Source organism: Lathyrus oleraceus, chromosome 4, assembly GCF_024323335.1.
Source record: "Lathyrus oleraceus cultivar Zhongwan6 chromosome 4, CAAS_Psat_ZW6_1.0, whole genome shotgun sequence".
NCBI classification, from domain to species: Eukaryota; Viridiplantae; Streptophyta; class Magnoliopsida; order Fabales; family Fabaceae; genus Lathyrus; species Lathyrus oleraceus.
Window position 1 is genome coordinate 347562548 of NC_066582.1, and position 16995 is coordinate 347579542.

Sequence of the window (16995 nt, forward strand, 5' to 3'; positions counted from 1 at the left end):
TTTCACTTGTTCTTCATGACTTTCTCAATTTTCTTCCCAAAAAAATCATGCCTTGGTCTTCATTTGGTGCTTGGATATTGCTCATTGCTTATTATTTATTGCTTGTCAAAGTCCAAAGGAAAATGGATTTCTATATGACATTCTTGTCTGTTGGATTGCATCCCATTGGTTAGATCTTTTAACTTTTAATTTTGTTTAGGGTAATCCCTTCATCTCCTCCCACTTCTTAAATTTCAAAATCTCTCCCTCTTTTCGAAAACTTTCTTTGCTTGTTATTTCAAAGTTTGGCATGTTTTAATGATTAGAAACTTTTGCCTTATGCCACTGAATTTTTTTAAAATCCTTTCTTAAATCAAACATGTAAATAAACTTAACCATATTGACTTTAATTTCAAAAAGACAAAAAGAACTAATAACCACATTCAAATATTTGGCCTTTTGTGCCTTTTCATTTAAACTTTTGTTAAAATCAATTCACCAACTTCTTTGAAATTTTTACCACGAACTACAGGTTTTTATCCCTCATTTTTATGTTGGTACGTAGGCATAAGATCGAAGGTCTTGTCAAACACAAAAAATATAATGAATGAATTCTTTCTCATCCCCTCATCTATATTTTATCAAACATCATTTACACCAAAAACATATGCATACAAAAAAGGGATCCCTAGGAGTACCTAAGACACTTTGGGTGCTAACATCTTCCCTCTGTGTAACCAACCCCCTTACCAGTAATCTCTGGAATTTTATTAGTTTTGATTTAAAAACTTCTTACCTTTGGGTTTTGTTTGTACTTTTTCCCTTTTCCTTTGGAAACAATAAAAGCGTGGTGGCGACTCTGGTTTTACTGATGTTAAGTTTATCCATAGCTTGATAGTCATGAATTTACCACTACAGATAGTGCCTCTTGACACTAACATACCTCCTTTAGAATAGCGAAAGAAGATATGTTTTTGTAAAGATCATAATTCTTTGGGCCATAAGACCTCACAGTGTTTTATTTTCAGGGATCTTGTGCAAAACACAATCAAGGACGAAAGGTTGATGTTCGGAGACAAGACGAAGTCACAAATGAAGATTGACTCAGGCCCATTACAGGTGGCATATTCCCACTATACTGAGCCATATGTTGTCAACATGGTGGAAGTATCTGAGGTCCATGATAGAAATTCCCGGATGTTTGAACCCACTGAGGGTTTCAAGTAACAAACCACTGATGGTTTCAAGCAATAAACCACTAAGGGTTTCAAGCAAGAAACCATTGAGGGTTTCATGCAAGAAATCAGCATAACTGAGGCCACTAAGGGCCTTAGAGCCAAGTTGGAAAAACTGGAGATCACTGATGGTGCCAGTCTAAAGGTCAACATGGTCAAAAAAATAGGCCAAGGAACGGAAGGAGGATGATAAACAGAGCCTCGAGAAAGATGAAGAATAGGCCAAGGTGGCCTATCCCAAAAATGATGAAATCATGCTCTAATTTCTCCCCCGCTACCAGCGGAATAGTTCTGAAGTAATGTTTAGCCCTAGGTGCAGTTATGTCTTTAATAGAAAAGCGATAGAAAATATCGAGAGAGTTCGAATAGCCAGCAACAGGAGGAACTGGAGAGATACCCATAATCGCTTTACCTTCGACGGGAGGGGAATCCCTCGAGCGCAAGAGAAAGGAGGGTCGGGTCTTCGTGCCAACAAGCTATCCACTTTCATACCAACTGCTGATGCCCCAAGAGGGAAGTAGGTAAAACCTGCGGAGAAAGGATCACAAGGCCCGAGGAAATGGCAAATTTCGAGGTAGAAAGAGGCTCTTTGATAGCCTACCGTAAGGAGTTACAAGCATCAAAGCAGCAAGCCTATTATTCTGAGAACTACAAGGGCAAAAAACCCATGTCGAGGTCTCAATGGAGAAGGCAGTAGAGAACGAGGAAAGTTGAAAGGGAATCCCCAGAGAGGGAAAATGCATAATCTAGCAGTAACATGCCTTTTAAGCTGTAAGACCCCAATTTCGACCCTAAGATCCCTCATGATATCTCATCATATGCATTAGCATTGGGATCACACCTTGGCATCCTCCTTACCCCTCATTAATTGGGTTTGCATTGGGAGAGATCACCAAGAATCATGTGATTGTATCATACTTTGTATTTTATCATTTTTACTAACTAAAATACCAAAAATATGTCTTTGTATAATCTAACTCTTTTGTAGGTAGAACATGTGCTCACCTTTGATCTATCAAGCTCACATCTAGGGTTTAAGACCCTCAATGCCAGGAGTGAAGGAGAATAGCCATCCAAGGCGCAGCGGAATTTAAAAATTTCTCCATTTAGTGATCCTTACGAATGGGCATGATCAGTGATAGAATCGTTACCTCTTGTGGCGATTCAAACCTTTGGTGCAGATTTCTGATAATGATCAAAACCTTTGATACAGATCCACGGGGCGATCACGAACGTTGAACGATGACAACGTCTCTACTCAGTCCACACGAACGGATTCCTTCAATCGCAGTGCTAGCTGTTATGAATGAAGGCTTTGAGTGAGAGAAAAAGGGAAACAAAATTCCAAGTCTCTACTTGAATTTCTGTCTGAGTGGATTGGAGTGCCAATGCTTCTACCCAAGGGGTTCTATTTATAGAACCACTTGTGTGGGCTTCAAGCTAAAAAGCCCACTTAAGTGTATTTTGGCCCATATCTTATAATATGCCCAAAATCACTTAAGTATTTGGTACCTTACCATATTTCGTCTCCCACTTAAGTGCACCGTACCTTACGGTGTTCCTTAGTTACTCTATCTCTCATCAATCCGTCCTTTGTGTGTGACCCTATAGGTTTTTGCGGGGTTAGCAATTATATTAAATCACGCATTTAACATAATAAACAGTGAGCGGTATCTAGCAACACATCACTGCTACCCAAGTCACGAAAATGTCATGTGATCTGACAAAACCTCCTGTGATAATAATTATGTGTATAATTACCCCTTTGCCCTTATGTCTATATTGAACACAAGGTATAGACCGTGTCACCCTTGTCCAGTTCAATATTGGGCCCATAGACATTTATCCTGTTACGCAGGATTGACAAATTCCATCTAGGACACTCATGTCCCTCAGCATGCTTCGTGGAGTACTCATCAACTGTCTTTATGGTCATCCAGTTACGGACAATGTTGGATCATCAATAAAGCACTCAACTCTACATCTAGGATCCATAGTGGTTTCAGGTCGAAGAGTGGTATACACTATTATCACCATGAGAATAACTTATGACACTTTGCATAACTTTCTATATAGTATTCTCATAGCGGGTCAATCCGGTATGAATATTACTCCTAATATTCATACCTATGTTTAAGACTTGATAACTCTTTATCCATGATCCATGAGATGTGATCATCAGTCTACAAACATAATAGTCTTAATGCTTTAATGTTATCCCACTTCACATTAAAGCTCGACTACGGATACTTTAAGAATAGTGTCCTTATGTTTAATGTGTTCTCATGATTAAGTCACACTTAATACACTAAACGGACTATCTATTCCAGGGACTTTATTAATCAACCATAATAAAGAAAATGCCTTTAAATAATTCGATACAAGTACCAAAAGTATTGGCCTCTAGGGCTTACACCAACAATCTCCCACTAGCACTAGAGCCAATCAGGCATAACCCTTATGCCCATTGATCTAATATTGCCATCATGCTTCTGCTGCACAAGAGGCTTTGTCAGTGGGTCAATCCTATTGTCAAGTGTAGGTACTCTACATATTTTCGCACAACGCCTAAGTATGTGTTTGGATCGTTGGTGAGATCTAGGCTCCTTAGCTTGTGCGATAACACCATTGTTATCATAATAGAGACCAATGGGATCCACAATGCTAGGGACTATGCCAAGTTTATTGATCCAAACAGCCTCCTTTGCTGCACTTAAGGCAGCAATATACTCGGCCTCAGTTGTAGAATCAGCAACTGCATCTTGCGTTGAACTTTTCAAGCTCACAGTGCCACCATTTAAGCAAAACACATAACCAGATTGGAATCATTCATATTAAAGCGTCTCAGCACTTTGTCTATGTACTCTGACTTAGGCCAAGCATTTCATGATCTATCTCTATAGATTCTGATAGGCTGCTTCACCCAGGTCCTTCATAGAAAAGCATTTCCCCAACCAAGACTTTACTTGTTGCAGGGTAGGGATATCGATTCCAATGAGTAATATGTCATCTACATATAATACCAGGAATACGATCATGCTCCCACTAACCTTCTTGTAGACACAAGGCTCATCTTCATTCTTGATGAATCCATACAGTTTTACTGTTTCATCAAGGCGAAGATTCCATGAGTAGGTCACAGGTTCATCTTGATCCATGAGTAATACATCACCTTGATCAGATATCCATATATCTCAGGTAGGTGACGTATCCTGCCTGACCTACGCTGGTCTTGTGCTACTTGAGCAGGTTGCTCTTACACAACTACTTGTGTTTCCTGCTCTAATTCCTCCATAGGTGTATCGATGCTTTGTGATTCTTGAATTTCTTCAAGCTCTACTTTCCTCCCACTGGTTCCTTTGGAATTAAAATCCTTTTCTAGGAAAACTCCAGTTCGAGCGACAAACACTTTGCCCTCCGAAGGATTGTAGAAGTAATATCCTCTTGTTTCTTTAGGATACCCCCACAAATAAGCATTGGTCAGATTTGGGCTTAAGCTTAGTTGAAATTTGTCGTTTCACATAAACTTCGCAACCCCAAATCTTCATGTAAGACATATGTGGTCTCTTATCACTCCATATCTCATATGGTGTCTTTTCAACCTTTTGGATGGAACACGATTAAGTGTGTAAGCTGATGTCAATGGTGTATGTCCTCAAAAGGAGTTTGGAAGATTGATGTGACTCATCATGGATCGGACCATGTCAAACAGGGTTCGATTTCTTCTCTCAGATACACCCTTCCATTGGGATGTTCCAGGAGGAGTAAGTTGGGATAGGATCCCACACTCTTTCAGATGGTCATCAAACTCTAGGATTAAATACTCATCACTTCGATCTGATCGAAGAGTTTTAATATTCTTACCTAGTTGGTTTTAACTCTTTAGGTTTCACCCTTTTGTATTAATGTTATTAATAGGCATTTCAAGATCAAGGACATGTAGTCCATTGTTCATTTGTGCAGTAGCATAGAATATATCATTCAAATAAATTGAGCAACAATTGTTCTTTATTATAAATGAAAAACCAAACTTGTCCAAACAAGCAATGGAAATATTCCTGCTAATTGCAGGTACATAATAACAGTTCTCTAACTGAATTATTAAACCACTAGGTAAAGTCAATACAAAAGTTCCTACGGCTAAAGCAGCAACCTTTGCTCCATAGCCAACTCGTAGGTCGACTTCACCTTTTGCCAAATTTCTACTCCTTTTTAGTTCCTGCACATTTGTACAAATGTGAGAAATGCATCCAGTATCTAATACCCACGATGCAGAAGTAGATAAATTAATAACAAAAATACCTGAAGTTGAAGTCTCTACTCCATTCTTCTTATCTTCCAGGTACTTTGGGCAGTTCCTCTTCCAGTGTCCGGTCTTACCGCAATGGAAGCAGGTGCCTTCTTTTGCTATGCCTCCACTAGGCTTCAAAGCAGCAGTGGGTCTGGGATTGGCAACTTCCTTGCCCTTCCCCTTATCACTCTGCTTAGTGGGCCTTTTGTTCTGTCTCTTTCCATTTCCGATCATCAGAATGGACTTCCCTTTTGCCTTCAGATTCTGCTCGGCAGTTCTTAACACGGCGAGCAGTTCAGGAAGAGATTTGTCCATATCAATCATATTGAAATTTAGGACAAATTGACTGAAACTATCTGGCAACGATTGCAAGATCAAATCAGTTGCAAGTTCCTTTTCGAGGGGAAAACCCAATCTCTCAAGGTTTTCCACATATCCAATCATCTTGAGTACATGGGGACCTACAGGGGCTCCCTCAGCTAACTTGCTTTGAAAAAGGGCATTTGAAACTTCAAACCTCTCATGCCTTGCTTGCTCTTGATAGAGCAACTTCAGGTGTTCGATCATATCGAACGCTAACATGTTCTCATGTTGCTTTTGCAATTCTGAGTTCATGGTAGCCAGCATGAGACAAGCAGTTTCATTGGCATCATCGACATGCTTCTTATAAGCATCTCTTTCTGCCTTAGGTGCAGAACTAGGAGGTTCCTCTTCAGGAACAGGTGTCTCCAAGACATACAGCTTTTTATCATGTTTGAGGACAATCCTCAGGTTTCGGTGCCAATCCAGAAAATTTGTCCCAGACAATTTTTCCTTATCAAGGATTGATCGCAGGATGTTGTTAGAGGTGTTTGCTGTCATGGTAATCTACATAAGGATTAATGAAAATATAAGTATCATTGACATATTCAATTAGGCCTTTAATTAAATATGCTCCCACTATTTTACTCAAAACAAATGACCCTCATCATTTGATTCGGAAAATCCCGTTGGAAGATTTTCTAGTGGGTCGAGATCCATATTTCACTTCGTTCTAAGTCCGCGTAGGCGGATTACACAAAACTAGGTTATTTAGGTAGGAACTCCTTCCAATTGTATCTCATACAACTTCGAAAATTTCAGTTGGGTGAATAACTCCTTATTCCAATCCATCATATGGATCATTCCCAACTCTTGCTTCTAAACATATATATAATCTTATTATAATTTGTTTAGTTAAGTTTGACCCATTGTTTTAACAGTTGGATATTACAATTATCCCATCGCACCTTACTAATATATAGATCATGCACCTCGTGTAGGCGAAACCTACATTATCCATTACTAGTCTTGATGAGTGTTAAAACTTGGAAAGCATAAACTTAATATTTATTTTGAGGGAATTGCAATTTTTCTGATCTCACCGGCTTGTTTATCATATAAACCGTCTCTCACATGCATCAACATACATTCACATGCATCAACATACATACAAACAAAATGAAACAGTTATGGCCCCTAGCGCAATTGTTCTCCCAAGCCAATGAGAGAACCTAAGCTAACCTACAACGATCTAAGCTTCTCCAAGCAAGATCTTCAAGGTTGTCCTCCTTTGGCACTGACTTCTTTGCTTTCTTCATATCATTACATGAAAGAAACTCGTTTTACATATGAGGGAGTGAGATGAGAAAAGAAGTTACATTTGGGAGATTAAGAGAGAGGCACAACACGCAGGTCGTATTTTAAAAACCCAAAACAAAACAAAGGAAAACTAAGGCCATAACCGATCACCACAAGACAATAATAAACACTTTATTATTATTATTATTATTATTATTATTATTATTATTAATAATTCCTTTAATTAATTAAATCAAATTAAATTTCGACGATCGATCATCACATTTTAATGAACAATTCATTTAAAATCGATGTCGCTTTTCGTATCAACACTTGACACTTTTAAAACACTGAGTTAGCCGAATGGGTGAAAATTTCCTTGCGTTAACCGGTTAACCATATGTGTTAACCGGTTAACACTGTTTGAAATTAAAAAAAAAATGTTTTCTGCCTTGCGTTAACTGGTTAACACATATGGTTAACCGGTTAACACTGTTTGAAAATGTCTTGGAAAATTGTTTTCCGCCTTGCGTTAACCGGTTAACCAAATGCGTTAACCGGTTAACACTGTTTGAAAACTTAAAAATTTTAATTTCGCATTGCGTTAACCGGTTAACCATACGCGTTAACCGGTTAACACTGTTCCAAAAAGTGTTTAGGAAGCACAACTCTTGTGCGTTCAAACCCCAATCGCATAACTCTCTGACAACACAACCCTTGTGTCGTCACTAATCCTGATGCACCAATTTCAGACCGTCAAACACATCTCAATTGTTAATTCAGTATGATTGATCAACACGTCATTGCTTCACCATACTAATGTCGGATCAAGAAGCAAAAGACCATTGATCGCTCAAAGGAAAACAATCATTGAGGGTTTGAATGAACGAAACAAGAACATTATATCATATATAATGTATTTTGCATCAGGATTACATATATCACATATATGTAACTTGATCGATGTCAATTTAACCTTTGATTCATTCTGTCTTTAATCATATTATTACAGAACAAAAACAGTTATCAGATTCATGGTTTCGTAAGTGGCTCTGATACCACTGAAGGAGAATAGCCATCCAAGGCGCAGCGGAATTTAAAAATTTCTCCATTTAGTGATCCTTACGAATGGGCATGATCAGTGATAGAATCGTTACCTCTTGTGGCGATTCAAACCTTTGGTGCAGATTTCTGATAATGATCAAAACCTTTGATACAGATCCACGGGGCGATCACGAACGTTGAACGATGACAACGTCTCTACTCAGTCCACACGAACGGATTCCTTCAATCGCAGTGCTAGCTGTTATGAATGAAGGCTTTGAGTGAGAGAAAAAGGGAAACAAAATTCCAAGTCTCTACTTGAATTTCTGTCTGAGTGGATTGGATTGCCAATGCTTCTACCCAAGGGGTTCTATTTATAGAACCACTTGTGTGGGCTTCAAGCTAAAAAGCCCACTTAAGTGTATTTTGGCCCATATCTTATAATATGCCCAAAATCACTTAAGTATTTGGTACCTTACCATATTTCGTCTCCCACTTAAGTGCACCGTACCTTACAGTGTTCCTTAGTTACTCTATCTCTCATCAATCCGTCCTTTGTGTGTGACCCTATAGGTTTTCGCGGGGTTGGCAATTATATTAAATCACGCATTTAACATAATAAACAGTGAGCGGTATCTAGCAACACATCACTGCTACCCAAGTCACGAAAATGTCATGTGATCTGACAAAACCTCCTGTGATAATAATTATGTGTATAATTACCCCTTTGCCCTTATGTCTATATTGAACACAAGGTATAGACCGTGTCACCCTTGTCCAGTTCAATATTGGGCCCATAGACATTTATCCTGTTACGCAGGATTGACAAATTCCATCTAGGACACTCATGTCCCTCAGCATGCTTCGTGGAGTACTCATCAACTGTCTTTATGGTCATCCAGTTACGGACAACGTTGGATCATCAATAAAGCACTCAACTCTACATCTAGGATCCATAGTGGTTTCAGGTCGAAGAGTGGTATACACTATTATCACCATGAGAATAACTTATGACACTTTGCATAACTTTCTATATAGTATTCTCATAGCGGGTCAATCCGGTATGAATATTACTCCTAATATTCATACCTATGTTTAAGACTTGATAACTCTTTATCCATGATCCATGAGATGTGATCATCAGTCTACAAACATAATAGTCTTAATGCTTTAATGTTATCCCACTTCACATTAAAGCTCAACTACGGATACTTTAAGAATAGTGTCCTTATGTTTAATGTGTTCTCATGATTAAGTCACACTTAATACATTAAACGGATTATCTATTCCAGGGACTTTATTAATCAACCATAATAAAGAAAATGCCTTTAAATAATTCGATACAAGTACCAAAAGTATTGGCCTCTAGGGCTTACACCAACAAGGAGTTCAATCAAGAAATGGTTTACTGTGGCTATAAGCATCATATATGAATCCCCATTATCTTTACATGTTATTTTGATCAAGAAATCATCAAGAGTTTGGAATTGGTTTGCCTTGGAAACCCTAAATTCATCTAGGTATCTTGTGTAACTTCTTCAACAAGCTTCTTCATCAATTGATCAAATAATTCAAGGAATACTTCAAATTTCATCATTTTATGCATATATAATCCTCCATGAGTCCCATAAGTCAAGAGAATGGCAAGCTAGCAAGTTGGTTCATGGTGGTTGACCAGAGGAATTCATCTGATCAAAACTGGGGTTCCCTAGAACCTATCTCCTACAATTTTTGTCATATGAAAATGATTCCAAGAGAAAAGTTATTATAAATGACATTACAAATAACTTTCATGTTGAGGTATAGAGCTATTTTTTCTTGGAAATTCATTTTTTATGGGGAAAGATTATAGGTCATTTTGTTTAAACCCTAATTTAGAGGTCAACTTCCCAAGGCCATAACTTGCTCAATTTTTATGAGATGAAATATTTCCAAGTTGCAAAATCAAATTCAAGATGTCTAATTCAACTTTTATTTTTGGAGGAAGAGAAAATTCAACTTTTATATGCTTGTGATATGAGGATACATTATAGGTCATTTTGGACCAATGCCATTGAACAGTTGATTTTCCTCAACTTCAAAAATGTATAACTCCTTCATATTAAATCCAAATGAGGTCAAATTTGTGACCCTTTTTAAGGACATTGAGAGAGATACAACTTTGATGAAGAAACGTTTCTTATTTGAATCTCACATAAATAGTTAGCCAAGGTGGAATAAGTGAACATATGGCTTGACACTTAGAATTTTTTTTGACATGTTTGATTTTCCGAACTTCCACCTCAAAATTCATCATGATCCAAGCTTCAAATGAAAAAGTGTTCAACATGAAAGTTGTTCCTCTTGACCTAACCTTTCAAAAAGTCCAATTTCATCCCATTTGGACAAAGTATGAGTGACTTGTGCATGGCTTGAACTTGGATGACCATTTGGCATAATTGAACTTGCAATCCTCATACACAATTGCATAGCTTACCAATGTGACTTCAGCAATGTTAGTACTCATTTTTGGACCTGAAGATATGATTACATGGGCCTATCACACGCCCATGCATCCATGCAATGTACATTGCTATTTTTGGAACTTATTTTCAAGTGTGAATTTAGCAATCATATGGCTATAAATAGAGCCCTCCATGCTTAGAATCAAGGACCCTGCACACCATCTTTGAATCCCTGGCTCCAAACTCTCTCATTCAAAGGATAACCTTGAGAATTTCCATTGGAAATTGAGTTTGAATCTCCACTATTTTGAGATTCAAATCTCCAAGAGTCTTGTACCTTTTGTTGATTTCTTTCCATTCCATCAAGTGTCCAGAGCAAGATCAAGAGCAATTGGAAGCAAGATCGTGTTCATACAGACCCGCATTTAAGGTATTTTCCAGAAATTTTCATCTTTTCGATTCTCATTCAATTCTCCGTAATTCTTCTTGATCTTTTGTTGTCTGAAGTCCTACCAATGTAGGCAACAAGATTGAGTCGCTTTGAGGTCAAATCGAAGCAACTCAGATCATGATCCTCAAAATTCAACTCCATGTATCTTTCAATATACTTGGAGTTAGGAAAAATTGAGGCCAGATTCGAGCTCTTGAGCATTTTTACTTTAAATTCATGTCCTTCTTTTTAATTTTGGTGATGGTTGTGAGTGAATCAGTCTGGTGAAGCTCACCGGAGAAGGAGAACAAAGCTTTAACTCCGGTGGTGTGCTGACATTCATCTGAACCACAGGTTCCTTTTGAAATGTTTTAATCTCGTGCATTGGTTTTGAATACCATCCCTGCAATGCTTTGACTCGTGTCCATCATGGAACGCGCGTTGAGGACCACTTGATCTGCCACCTCAATTAATGAGGGAGATCAAGTGGTCCACGTTTTTTACTATTTTCTGATTTTTTATTTTATTTGGTTTATTTTCATGAATTCATATTAATTTTAATATTGATCCAAAAAATATGAGAGTTTCACCAAAAAAATTTAAATAAATTCCTATTTCACTTTCTGAATTAAAATTATTTTTTGGATCATTATTAATAATTTTTATGATTTAATTTTGTGTGTGAATATTTTAAATTGTTTAAAAATAGTTTTAAGTTTCCAAAATTAATGAAATTTTTTCTCCAAGGTCCTTTGACCTTGTTTGACCTATAATAAATCTCATGGCTATTTATTTGGTGTTTTGATGAGGTTTTAGGATTTTGACCAACCATAATTTAATTTAATGCATTATTTAATTGATTTTAATTGTTTAAATTCAAAATAAATTGTGTTGAGCTTTTGATATTGACTTGTGTTGTTGGGCTTTGGTCAAGGTTGATTTGACTTTGTTGAGTTAAAATCATTGGATTTAGGGGATTGATGAAATGGACATTTCATCTCCCAAAATGAATGAATGATTTTAATTTGATAAAAGTCCTCCTTTGACCAATTTGTGTTGATTCCATTTCCCCTCCCTCTTCATCTTAATCCAATTCTCTTCTCATTCATTTCATGGACCTATGATATCTCTATATCCTAAAGCTAGTTGATTGCAAAATCAACATAAGTGTAGATGAGATTAGGTCCACCTCTTTTGCATATTCTTTTAAGTGTGGTATGTTTTAGGAGTATGGTTCATAATACCATATCTCTAACATGCATTAACACTAAAATTTCTATTGTCCGGCCTCAAATATTTGTGACTTCTACATAAGTCCAATTACGATTGCTTAACATAGCGCTAAATTGTTGACACAAAAGGCATATCATTCTAGTAAGTGGGATTGTAAGTCTCCTCTCTTTCATGGTATTGTGTGAAAACTTGGCCTTTTTTCCTTCCTTTGGAAGATGTCTTGGTTCAAGGATCCATGCTTGTGAATAGTGGGTTGAGTATTCTCCAAAGAATGACTTAAACAAAAGCAAAAGCAATACTAACTTCTAATCAACTAACAACTAACATTTAATTTCAAGCCATTTACTTTTATGCACTTTAATTTTAAGTCTTTATTCATTTGCCATTATTCATACCATTTAACTTGTTTACTTTAATATCATTTTCACTTTGCTCATTTTAGCCTTATCTTGTGATTATATTGTGATTGCATATACTTGTTTGTGTTTGTGGTCTTTTGACCTTAATGCACATAATAACAATAAAAACCTTAAAAGACATTTTGTGTGGACTGTTGGATTGCTCTGAGACATTGGACTTAGAATTAGGCAACAATCCCTATGCAAAAGAACTTGGCCAATGCCAACTTTCATGAAACCAAGTGCTTGTGAATTGAAATTTCATCTGAAGCAAGTATTGAAGATCCATTTGAGTTCATCTGCTACATGATCTTGTTGAAGCTGTTATTTTGAACATGTGCCTAGTGCCTATCTTTGATTTCATCTGATACATGTGAGTTTGTGAAGAAGATCATGGAATTGCTAAGCTTGGATATGGCTATCTTTATTTGATGCCTTGCTATTCATCTTGATAATTGTGTATTGATATTGCTTGATTCTAAAGTCCAACGGAAATTTAGGTTTCTATATGACATTCTTGTCTATTGGATTGCAGCCCATTGGTCAGATCTTTTCAACTCTTAACTTTTAATTTTTGCTTAGGATTAGTCTCTTCATCTCTTCTCCACTTCTTTAATTTCAAATCTCTCCCTCCTTTTAAAATCTTCTTTGCTTGTGTTTTTTAACTTAGACCATATTGCAAATTAGAAACTTTGGCCTTATGCCATTGCATTTTTAAACCCTTTTTTTTTTATCAAATTTGTAAATGAACTTAACTATACTTGACTTAAAATTTCAAAAGGCAAACAGAATTAACACTCATTCAAACCTTTTTAGGCCTTTTGTGCCTTTGTTAAACTTAAATTTTTGTTAAAAGCAATGCATCCACTTTGAAATTGTTGCCACGAACTACGAGGTTTTGATCCCTCATTTTATGTTGGTACGTAGGCACAAGTCTGAAGGTCTTGTCAAACACAAAAATGTAATTAATGAATTCTTTTCTCATCCCTCCACTCTATTTATTGCAAACATCATTTTGTACAAAAAAACATATGTACACAAAAAAGGGCTCCCTAGAAGTACCTAGGACACTTTGGGTGCTAACACATTCCCTTTGTGTAACCAACCCCCTTACCTGTAATCTCTAGCATTTTATTAGTTTTGATTTGAAAACTTCTTATCTTTTGGGTTTTTTTCGTACTTTTCCCTTTTCCCTTAGAAACAATAAAAGCTCGGTGGCGACTCTAGTTTAATTGACGTCTAGCTTACCCGTAGCTTGATGGTCATGAATTTATCGCTACAGAAATTAAGTGACGACTCTGCTGGGGAGTAGTCTCCATTGGGTTTAGCCTTCTTTTTTGTGTGTATATGTAATTTTATATTTGATATATGTATATTTGTTTGTGTGATATAATCTTCTTGTTGTGCTTGGTGATCTCTGAGTGGTGAGATAAGTTCTAACCCGAACTTGAGTGCAATTAAGATATGAGATGGTATAGTCATGTTCGACTTGTGTGGAGTAGTTCTTAACAAGTTGGCTTGAGACTCGTCTACTCAGTGGAGACCCTTTTGGAGTTATGAATGTCACACAAGTTATTTGTGGTTAGGCATTACTCTCTGATTTGGGGTCCGAGAAGCTGAGGACCGTAGAACATTTAACCTCTCTTGGCCTATTTAGGACGTAGTGCGGAGACTGTTCAGGTGTAGACTTGATAATAGTTGTTACGCGATACTACACTCAGACGGGTTTCTCTTGAGAATATTATGGGTTGATGAGTCAGTCATCCTAACCTGTAATATCCGATAGATGGAATTAAGACTCTGGGAACTTTTTAGAACATGATCTACAGGTTTTATCCTTAGTACACTCCTTTGGGATGGTTCTTACCCAGACTTCATGCTCGTGACTCACAACAAACCCTTGATTCTTGGTTGATCCAATCAAGTCTTGTCAATATCAATGGAACTTGGGTGTTGATAAGGTGAAAACCATAATCCACCAAAATGGATGATTGATATGACTTGATTCATCCCTTGACCTTTGTTTGTTTGCCTTGTGTGTGATCCCTTATTTGTGATTGTTGCATTCATGCATTCATGCGCATCATAACATTCATCTCACCAATAATTTCAAGGAACTGAGGTCTTATTTGCAAATATTTTCAGACCATATATTATGGACGAAGGAACACTAAGAAGTACGGTTTCAGATGTCCACATTTGAAAGAGTTAAGGAAGCTATCATCCTTTGTATTAGATCCCTTGGATTTCAAGCAACGTCATGGGAAGCTTCTGTCTAGCTTGTCTGCTGATGTGGTTGAAGGACTTCTAAGTGTGTTGATTCAGTTTTATGATCCTCTTTACCATTGTTTCACTTTTCCTGATTATCAGCTTGTGCTTACATTAGAGGAGTATGCCCATCTTTTGGGGATACCTATTTCTGGCAAAGTGCCTTTTAGTGGATTGGAAGAGATTCTAAGATCTCATATGATAGCTGAAGCTCTTCATCTGAAGAAGTCTGAGATAGAGGCTCATTGGGTGAAGAAAGGAGGATTGTTTGGTTTGACTTATGAGTTCCTCATCAAGGAAGCTACTACCTTTGCTCAAGCCGGTGGTGTGGATGCTTTTGAAGCTATCTCTGTCTTGCTCATCTATGGATTAGCTTTGTTCCCTAATATTGACAGTTTTGTTGATGTTAACGCCATTAGAATCTTCTTGATTGGGAATCCGGTGCATACTTTATTGGGTGATATGGTACTTCTCTTTGCATCTAAGGAATTCTGAAGGTGATGGAACTATTGCGTGTTGTGTTTCTCTTCTATACAAGTGGTTTATTTTGCACTTGCCTCAGACGCCTGCTTTTGTGGAGAACAAACAATGTCTACGGTGGTCTCAAAGACTTATGTCTCTCACTAATGATGATATAGTTTGGTATGACTCTTCATTGGGTAGCTTGGATATTATTGATTGTTGTGGTGAATTCTCTAATGTGCCCCTTATTGGTACACAAGGAGGAATCAACTACAACCCTGTTTTGGCTCGTCGTCAACTAGGGTTCCCCTTGAGAGGCAAACCTAATAACACTTTGTTAGAAGGTCTTTTCTATTAAGAGGGTAAAGATCCCCAATATATGAAGCTGAAGATGATACATGCTTGGCATAATATGCATAAGAAAGGAAGATGCGAGCTTGGTCTGCGCAATTCTGTAGCTTTGGAAGCTTATACTCTTTAGGTGAAGAAGAGAGATTTGGAATTGAAGATGTCATATGCTTGTGAAAGACCTATATCTATGGTTGTGGATGAGCCATCAACTCTCCCTAACCAAGATGTAGAGGATTTGGAAGACGCACTCGCCAAGATGAAGCAAGAGAAGGATATGTGGGAAGAATGTTTCCATGCTTTGAGCCGAAAGCATGAGGAGTTGCAGCTTGAGTCTAAGGACAAAGACACACTTATTGAGCTTCTTGAAGATCGAGTAATAAAGAGACAGAGAGAGCCAGAGGTTTCATCTTCCTCTAGTATGCCTCATCCTTCTGTTGCTTAGAAGAAGATTGTTGATCAGCTTGTCCTCGAGAAGACTCAGATGAAGACTTCTTTTGAGTCCGAGATCCGACGCATTCGAAGGAAGTACGCGCATGCGGCCCGATCCTTTGACATTGTTGTTAGGGATCCTTAGGATAATTAGTTTCCTTTTCTCTTGTATTTTGTATTTTTGGTTTCTGAAATTGTACTCATTATAATCCTTCCAATTATATAAATAAAAGAGATTTTATGGTCAATCAAATTATGCAATTATTATTATATATTTGCAAATAAAATAGTATGTTCCTTGAAAATTAAAACAATCAAGCATTGCATTTCATGCATCATTTGCATAAGCAGGTTTCTTTTTCGCCAGATGTCTTATTTGTTCTTCTTCTGTGCTTTAGCCAAGCTGACTCATTGATCAGTGTATTTTGATGCACATTCTTCTATAATTGTACTTAGGCATTTATCTAGTTTATTTTTCTTATTTTACTATTTTATTATGTTTTTAGATTTAAGTTCATGTTTGCCTTTAATCTATTTTCGTTTGCTATTTTCAGTTTTAGCGGTTATTTAATACCTGTCCACTGTTCGGATCATAACTTGAGCTACGAGATGTCGTTTTGCAAGTTCTGACATGCGTTGGAAAGTTAAGAGAAAGAGATACAACTTTTATGTTGAATCAAAAAGCTTATTAGGAGTTCAGACATCTCAAATAATTCGTTGAAGTTTCGTACTTTAGGAAATATTTTCTTTTGGGCCATTTGTTGGGCCGAATTTAGGTTTTCCAGCCCAATTTGAGATATAAGTGAAACCCTTATTCCGTTTAAAAGAGCAT